This window comes from Acinonyx jubatus, chromosome X (assembly GCF_027475565.1).
Source record: "Acinonyx jubatus isolate Ajub_Pintada_27869175 chromosome X, VMU_Ajub_asm_v1.0, whole genome shotgun sequence".
Taxonomy (NCBI): domain Eukaryota; kingdom Metazoa; phylum Chordata; class Mammalia; order Carnivora; family Felidae; genus Acinonyx; species Acinonyx jubatus.
In genome coordinates, this window is record NC_069389.1 from 40,947,535 (window position 1) to 40,957,151 (window position 9,617).

At 41.9% G+C, this 9,617-nt stretch overlaps 1 pseudogene; it reads right to left on the reverse strand.

The window, feature by feature from the left end:
* Positions 1-7,958: 7,958 nt before the first annotated feature.
* On the reverse strand, positions 7,959-9,410 carry LOC106972694 (tubulin alpha chain-like; annotated as a pseudogene).
* Positions 9,411-9,617: the final 207 nt, after the last annotated feature.

The window sequence follows — 9,617 nt, forward strand, 5'->3', positions numbered from 1 at the left end:
GGAGACAGAGGTCCTAAAATTCATCTTTGGTAACTCCGGCTTTGCAGCTCGCAATTCCATAACCAGGATCCGAGCAGATACTGACAGCACACTATGTCTATTACTTCATTTAGTAGAGGCGTCAAGTGGCGGGTCGCTGAAGTCCTCTGCTCGAGATCAGCTACTCTGTAGTTAGAAATAGTTCCAATGTCTTTATTTAAATGTGTAAACTTTTTATTCATTCGTATGCGCTGAAGCTAATGAATTTATTTTTCTATGTTCGATTTTCAAATAATAGCATCAAACCCAGCAAGTTCAGGCTGAGCCTGAAGGAGAACCCACATGCCAGATCCCTCAAATGCTACTGCCGCCTATAGGGCCTAGAGCACTCACCCCTACCAGGAAAGACTTCTCAGATACTTTGTGGGTTTCATGTGTAAAAGCAAGTTTTTCTTTCAAATGCTCAAAACCTAAGCAAGTTTTCTTTGTTCTTAAAACATGATTGTAAAAGAAATGTGATTTTAAAAAAATACGAAATTTTATAGAATGTCAATTACTCAATACATGTAAAAGATAAATGAGCAGGACATTAAACAGAGTGCACTTAGTTATGGATACCCTACCCCCCCCCCCCCCCATCTCCCTGGACATAAATGAACTCATCCGCTGATTGGCAGATGAGCTACATTTGCTGACATCCTGGCCCGCTACCCTAAAAGGGTTAGCTTTCTGCCACACCAGCAAAGACTCTCAGGACTCACGGTTCACACTCTGGGCTGGGAATCCATCCTGGGGAACAAGGTAAGCAGACACTGACACAGCTGGGCCAGTATGGCCTTGGTCCCCTCCAGAGGTGTCCACCCTGAGCATCGCAGCATTTATAGAAGGTGGTCATTGGCTAGTCTGCAGAAGCTGCTTGAAATAGGCAAGAGGATGTTCGCATTTAGGACATGACTCTGCAGTGGAGTCAACATTCTCCCAGGCAGGTGCTCCACCAAGCACATCATCCACTTCTTTCAGCTTTGGATACTTTGTTTTGTTACCTTGCAGGTGATGTTGTGCAGGTAGGGGCAGGTGTTGCAGGCTAAGCGGCAGGAGCACTGTCCCTCCTCCACGATCAGCCCATTCCTCTAGTCCGGGGCGGAAGAGCCAAGGGAACGTGCTAAAAAAAAATTGTTTTTTCTAAATCTTGTTACATATAGTTAAAGTTGCATTTGGTGTGATTGAAACAGACTCCAGGTAGTTAGACAACTATTACTGAGTTAATTTACAATATATTCCTGTGGGGTAAAAAAGGGTGTTATACTTATCATCTTTATTTAACACAAAAGAACACAGAGTTCTGATGAGCTGGAGATGGGTCTCTGCAAATCTATTAAGTTACATTTCACAGAAACGTTTTTTTACTTTTTAAAAACATGTTTCCAACTTTATTTTTACATTTCAAACCTACAGAAAAGCTGGCAGTGAACACCCATATAGCCTGCATTTAGACTCGCCAAATGTTAATATTTGACCGTATTTGCTTTCTCTGTTTCCAGACTCAGCAATAATTATTGACATGACTACATAGAATTCCACGTTTTAGACGACCTCAGATTAAAAAAAAAATTCTAACATTTATTTATTTTTGATAGAGAGAGAGCGAGCGAGCATGGGCGTGAGCGGGGGAGGGGCAGAGAGAGAGGGAGACACAGAATCCAAAGCAAGTTCCAGGCTCTGAGCTGTCAGCACAGAGCCCAACAGGATGGCCTCAGATTTTTGAGCCACTCCTATGTTATTGGATGTTTGGATGTGTCCAGTTTTTTCTGTGGTTAACACCCAGGATGGGATAACAGTCTTTGCTTTCCTATTTTTGTATAATACTATGATTATTTCCTCATGATAAATCTCTCAAAGTAAAAGTATTGATCTAAAGGATGTCACTGCATTGTAAACCAAGTATTGACAATTGTACACATATTTCCAGTAACAAACTTCCTCATCTAAGCTCTACATCATTGGTTTGCTGACCTTTGATGTTTTTCTACAGCCTGCAGTCTAAGAACACTGGTTTCACTTTTTTAAATGCTTGAAGAAAGTAAAAAGAATATTTTGTGACATGTGAAAATTCTATAAAATTCAAGTTTCAGTGTCCAATAATAAAGTTTTATTGGAACACAGCTATACTCATGTCTGTGGATGCTTTCATGCTTCTAGTGGTAGAGTAGTTGCCAAAGAGACCATGTGGCCTGAAAACCCTAAAGTATTTACTATCTGGCCTTTTATTTTTTTTTAATGTTTATTTATTTATTTTGAGAGAGGGAGAGAGAGGAAGAGAAAGAATCCCAAGCAGGCTCTGCGCTGTTAGCGTATATAGTCTGACGTGAGGCTCGATCTCATGAATGGTGAGATCATGACCTGAGCCGAAATGAGGAGCTGGGCGCTTAACCGACTGAACCACCCAGGCGCCCCACTATCTGGCCTTTTATAGGAAAAGTTTGCCAACCTCAATCATGTCAGCTCTATACAACCATGTTAATCACCAATACGTATGTTGGAGCTCTAAGTATGTGGGCCTACCAAGCTTCAACTGGTGACCTCTCACCTGGCTTACGGATACGGGTGTTTTCAGGCTGGTGCTTCTGGGAGGTATGAGGCCGACACTGTCTGTCATCTCCATTTGTATTTTCTCTCCCTCCCAGCCAACCTCCTGCCCACAAGCCTCCCCCGGCTTTGACTTAGAGATCTCTGTCTTGCCCTTACCTAAGAAGAGCAAGAAATGACTGAGGCCCAGATGAATTAGAGCTAAACTCTTGCTTCACTGCCTCCTTTATTTTCCACTGGGTATTTGGAACCCGTTAAGAATACATGTCATAAAATTGAAAAATAAAGGTAGGCTCACAAAAAGTATAAAGCAAGTAGAAAATTAACGTCAGGGGAAATTGGGATGTAGGTATGAAATTCTCTTCCGTGCTTAGCTGTGAATTTGTCTCTAAGCTTCCTACAGCAATAGCAAAAAGGGAAATGAGGTTAGTTATGTGACGGGTATTGCCCACGAGGAAAAAGCATACCAGTTCATCAGCAGAAGGATATATTTCATGCCATTCACCAGGAAACAATAAAATTAGAACTCTCCCTCACTTCCTACACTAAAATAAATTCCAGGTGGATTAAAGATTTAAATGTAAAAATGGAACCATCAGTGTGCTAGAAGGAAAAAATGGGAGAACATTTTTTATTATTATCTTAGAGTGAAGTCCCTTCTAGTCATAACATAAAAATCGGAAGTCATGAGAGAATATATTGACACACTGTATTCATAAATTTTTTTGTTGCTTAGAAATATTTTATTTTACATAGACTTATCAGACCATAGACTAATGTTAATAGCATCATTATTCTATGCAATTTTAAAAATACATATAAATATACTGTATATCTAAAGTGATTAATTTAACCAGTTCCCTGTGTAGACATTTAAATTATTTAGTTTTCCTGTATCAGAAACCATAAACATGCTTTTGGCTAATCTCTATGTACGAGTCTAATTTTTTTATTAATTTTTTAATGTTTATTTAATTTCAAGAGAAAGAGACAGAGCAGGAGTGGGGGAGGGGCAGAGAGAGAGGGAGACACAGAATCCAAATCAGGCTCTAGGCTCTGAGCTGTCAGCACAGAGCCCGATCTGGGGCTCGAACCCACGAACCACGAGATCATGACGTGAGCCAAAGTTGGCTGCTTAACCATCTGAGCCACCCAGGGGCCCCTATGAGTCTAACTTTTAAAAAGTTTTTTATTATGGAATCTTTCAAACATATACAAAAAGGTAAGGAAAAGTGTAATAAATCCCCATGAATCCATCATTTAGCTTCAAGAATTATCAACATACAGCAATCTCATCTCATTTATACCATTCCATTTTCCTCTCTCACTTATTGAAGCAAATCTCAGATATGATACCGTTTTATCCTTAGATGAAGTGTGTACTTCTAAAAGATAAGCACTCTTTATAAAAACTGTGGTTGTCTCATGTTTAAACTATATGTGTGTTGTAGAAAAAATTGGGAATAGTAGATAACTGTGTTAGTTTTCCATTGCTGTGTAACAATTTACCCATCGTAAAATTAATGTATGCAGGGTTAACCTTAAAAACCCTGAGGCCAAATGGCAGATGGCAAAAAAAAAAAAAAAAAAAAAAAACAACAACAAAACCATTTGCAACAGATGCAGTCAATGGCTGGTTAATTAATACGTAAAGTACTACAAATCTATACAAAAGCCCAACAATTTAGAAGAAACAAGACAGACACAATTCACAGATATGCAAATCACTTTTGAATACATGAAAATGTGTTCATGCTCGATCATAATAGAGAAATGCAAAATAAAACATGTGAAACGCTGTTTTTCATCTACAGGGTGGAAAAGACCAGAAGGGTTTGTAATATACTGTTGGTGTCACAGCTTAAGTTCTTCAGGAAGCAGATACTGACATGGGGGTTAGAAGTCCAGGTCTATAGGGCATCCGTGAAAGAAAAAGGGGCAAAGCAGGATTGAGCCGAGGGACGTTCAGACCATGATGCCAACCTGACAAACATGGAGTTCAACGTGGCTCTCCACATGGAGCTCCAGAGCAAAGATTGTCCGTTAGGGGAGTCCCACCTAGTCCTTTGAATCTCCTCATTGCTCGGTCATTGCCTAGAGACAGCCCTGACGATAGCTGGACCCTGGTGTGAGAGCTGAGGTGAAGCCCAGTGGAGCTAACTGGAGACTGAGTCTCAAGTAACCCCGCTTCTCACAGCTGGGCCCTGAGCCCTTCCCTGAAGAGGAATCTGAGAAGCTCCTCTCCACGTTGGCTGCGGTTGACAGGTATGCGGGGAGGCTAGTACTGTTACATACTTGGGGAGTAAATACAGAAGTACTTTTTAAAAATTTTACCTTTCTTGGGGCCCCTGGGTGGCTCAGTCAGTTAGGCAGCCGACTTCGGCTCAGGTCATGATCTCACGGTCTGTGGGTTCGAGCCCCACATCGGGCCCTGTGCTGACAGCTCAGGGCCTGGAGCCTGCTTCCGATTCTGTGTCTCCCTCTCTCTCTCTGCCCCTCCCCTGCTTGCTCTCTTGTCTCTTTCTCAAATAATAAACATTAAAAAATTTTTTTTTAATTTTACTTTTCTTTATTGTGGTGAAACACACGTACTATAAAATTTACCATTTTTTTTTAGCCATTTGTAAGTTTACTTCAGCGGCATTAAGTACGTTCACATTTTTGTGCACCCATCACCACCATCTGTCCCTAGAACTTTTTCATCTGGAATATCTTTTACCAGTTTAAAGTATACTTACTTTTTGATCTATGAATTCTGCTTGTGGGAATTCCTCTTACAGGTATATTAACACCATTATGTATCAAAGTATTACCGGAGCACGCATGGCAGCGTTGTGTGTATAGCAAAATACTGGAAACAAGCCAAATGTCCATGAATAGTGGATGGGTCTAATTAATTAAGGTACATCTATACAAAAGAACATGAACAATTTGCCAGAAAGTTGTGATCCGGTGCCTGGATGTACCTAACAACATGACCTCAAAATAATACATTTAAAAAAATAAAATTCTAAAACGTCTTTTACTAGTTCTTGTCAGCCAGGTCACCTAGCAAAAACTTCTCTCTGTCTTTGTTTCTCTAGGAGCATATTTTTGTTTCATTAAAATTTTTTTTCTTGTTTAAAAATAATTACAGCTTCACCAGGATTTGGAAAGATAGCACAGGGAATTCCTGTATACACTTTGCCCGGTTTCCTATAGTGGTTAAATCGTGTATAACTATAGTACAGTGTCAAACAAAGGAAGCTATCTGACGTCAGTCCAATGTGTGTGTGTAGCTCTGTGCTCTTTTATTATGGGTGCACATTCGATGAACCTCTACTGCAATGCAGAAATATCCTCTCACTGTAATGATCTGCCTCATGCTACCCTTTTGTAGTCACCCCTACCCCTCTTCCCGCTATCCCTAACTCCTCACAGCCACTACTCTGTTTTCCATGTCATAATTTTCTATACTTTATAATTCCTATAAGTTTGTCATTTTGAGCATGTTTTATAACTAGAATTATACAGTATGTGTCCTTTTGAGATGCACTCTTTTTTTTTTTTCTCATTCAGCACAACACTCTGGAGATCCATCTAAGTTGCAGGTATTAATAGTTTCTTCCTTTTATTGCTGAGTAGTATTCCATGGTGTGGATGTATCACAGTGTATTTAACCATTCGCATAGTCCTCACTTGGACATTTAGGGTGTTGCACATTTTTGGCTAGTACAAACAAGGCTGCTATGAACGATTGTGTACAGGTTTTGTGTGGACTTAAGTTTCCGTGAATTTCTTTAAGAAAATGTCAAACCATTTCCTAGAGTGTCTGTACAATTTTACATTCCCATCAGCAATGCATGAGAGATCCAATATCTCCTCACCCTCACTAGCATTTGGCGTTGTCACTATTTTTTTAATCTGTTCTAATAGATGTGTAGTGATATCTCATTGTGGTCTTAGTTTTTATTTCCCTAATGGCTAATGATATAGAACAAATTTTTATGGGCGCATTTTACCTATGTATATCATCTCCAAAAAATTATTTTGGGGGCGCCTGGGTGGCTCAGTCGGTTAAGTGTCAGGACTTCGGCTCAGGTCATGATCGCGCAGTTTGTGGGTTCGAGCCCCGCGTTGGGCTCTGCGCTGACAGCTCAGAGCCTGGAGCCTGCTTCGGATTCCATGTCTGCTCTCTCTCTGCCCCTCCCCCGTTCATGCTCTGTCTCTCTCTGTCTCAAAAATAAATAAAAGTTTAAAAAAATAATTTTTTTTAATTTTTAGAGAGGGAGTGTGTGTGTGTGTGGGGGGGAGGGGCAGGGAGGGAGGGAGGGAGAGAGAGAGAGAGGCAGAGAGAATCCCAAGCAGGCTCTGCACTGAGTGGGACTCAATCCCACTACCATGGGATCATGACCTGAGCCAAAATCAAGAGTTGGATACTTAACCAACTGAGCCACCCAGGCAACCCTGTATGTCATCTTTAATTTTTTTTTAATGTTTATTTATTTTTGAGAGAGAGAGACAGAGCATGAGCAGGGGAGGAGCAGAGAGAGAGAGAGGGAGACACAGAATCCGAAGCAGGCTCCAGGCTGTCAGCTGTCAGCACAGAGCCCGACGCAGGGCTCGAACTCACAAATCGTGAGATCATGACCTGAGCTGAAGCCGGATGCTTAACTGACTGAACCACCCAGGCACCCCCTGTATGTCATCTTTAATGAAATGTCTCTTCATACCCTTTGCTTATTTATACATTATATCAATGGAATAATACAGTATGTAACCTTTTGGGATGGATTTTTTCACCCAGAAGTCCCTAGAGGTTCATCCAAGTTGTTGTATCAGTAGTTCAATCCTCTTTATTGCTGAGTAGTGTTCCATGGTGTGAATGACCATAGTTTAACCATTCACCTGTTGTAGAACATTTGGGTTGGTTACTATAAACATCAGGGGACAGCTTTTTATGTGGACATAAATTTTCATGTCTCTGGAATAAACACCCAAGAGTAAAATTGCTGGATCCATGTTTAATTTTATAAGAAACTGCCAAACTGTTTTTCAGAGTGGCTGTATCATTTTACAGTCCCACCAGCAATGTATAAGCGACCCAGTTTCTCTGCATCCTCCCTAGCATCTGGTGTTGTCACTATTTTTTAAAATTTAATCATTCAGCTAGGTGTGTGCTGATATCTCATCATGGCCTTAGTTTGCATTTCTCTGATAGCCAGTAATATGGAACATATTGTCACATGCTTGTTTGTTATCTGTATATCCTTTTTGGTGAAATGTCTTTTTACGTCCTTTGCTCATCCTTTTCTAATTGGATTGGTTTTTTCCCCCTTTCTTAAAAACCTTTACTTTGAGACATCAGGGAAAAATCTGACAGGTACACATGGAAAAGTAAGACATGATCACAGTTAAAAGTGAAGACAATCTAACCAGAAAGGTTTAATGACTGTCAGCTAATGTTGAAGCTAAAGTTCTGAGTGTGACATGCTTTGGGACTGAGAGGAATGGTAATTAGTATTCCTCTCCTTCCTCTTCACCCTCTCCTTCAGTAGAATCCACACCGACCTCCTCATAATCCTTCTCAAGGGCAGCCATGTCCTCACGGGCCTCAGAAAACTCTCCTTCCTCTATGCGCTTACCCACATACCAGTGAACAAAGGCATGCTTGGCATACATCAGGTCAAACTTGTAGTCCAGGTGAGCGCAGGCCTCAGTGATGGCTATGGTGTTGCTTAGCATGCACACAGCTCGCTGTACTTTGGCCAGGTCTCCACCAGGTACCACAGTGAGAGGCTGGTAATCAATGCCAACTTTGAAGCCAGTGGGACACCAGTCTACAAACTGGATGCTGCACTTGGTCTTGATAGTGGCAATGGCAGCACTGACATCTTTGGGAACCATGTCGCCATGGTGCAACAGGCAGCAAGCCATATATTTACCATGGGGAGCGTCATATTTCACCACCTGATTGGCTGGCCCAAAGCATGCAGGTGTTCATGGTAGACTTCTCAACAGAGATAACAGGGGCATATGTGGCCAGAGGGAAGTGGATGTGGGGATAGGGCACCCGGTTGGTTTGGAATTCTGTTAGATGAACATTCAGGCCTCCATCAAATCTAAGGGAAGCAGTGATGGAAGACATAATCTGGCTAATAAGGCAGTTAAGGTTAGTGTAGGTTGCACGTTCAATACTGAGGTTTCTAAAACAGATGTCATAGATGGCCTCATTGTCTACCATAAAGGCACAATCAGAGGGCTCCAGGGTGGTATGGGTAGTGAGGATGGAGTTGTAGGGCTCAATCACAGGAGTGGAAACCTGGGGGGCTGGGTAAGTGGAGAACTCCAGCTTGGATTTCTTGCCATAATCGATGGAGAGATATTCCATGAGCAGGGATGTGAACCCGGAACCAGTTTCCCCTCCAAAGCTGTGGAAAAACCAAGAAGCCCTGAAGACCTGTGCACTGGTAGGCCAATTTCCGAATTTGGTCCAAGACAAGGTCAATGATCATTTACCTTGATCACTGATCCTTGCCAGTGGTGTAGTACCCTCAAGCATAGTTATTGGCGGCATCTCCCTTGCCTGCGGTGAGCTGCTCAGGGTGGAAGAGCTGGCGGTAGATGCCAGTGAGAACTTCATCAATGATTGTGGGTTACAGGTCTACAAACACTGCCCTGGGCACATGCTTGCCAGCACCCGTCTCACTGAAGAAGGTGTTGAAGGAGTCATCTCCCCCAGGGGTCTTGTCACTTCACATCTGGCCATCGGACTGGATGCAGTGTTCCAGGCAATAGAGCTTCCAGCAGGCATTGCCTTTCTGGACACCAGCCTGGTGAACGTGGATGGAAGTGCACTCACACATAGTGGCTATGGGTTAGCAGGCGCAGGAGACAGGAGTAGACACTGGGTCCCAGATACTGTCCTTGACAGGCTAAGAGTCAAGGTAAGTAATGCACTGGTTTGTTTGTTTGTTTGTTTGTTTGTTTTTTAACTGTTGAGTTTTGAGAGTTCTTTGTATACGCTAGATACAGGTCTTCTGTCATATATTTGGTTTGCAAGGATTTTCTCC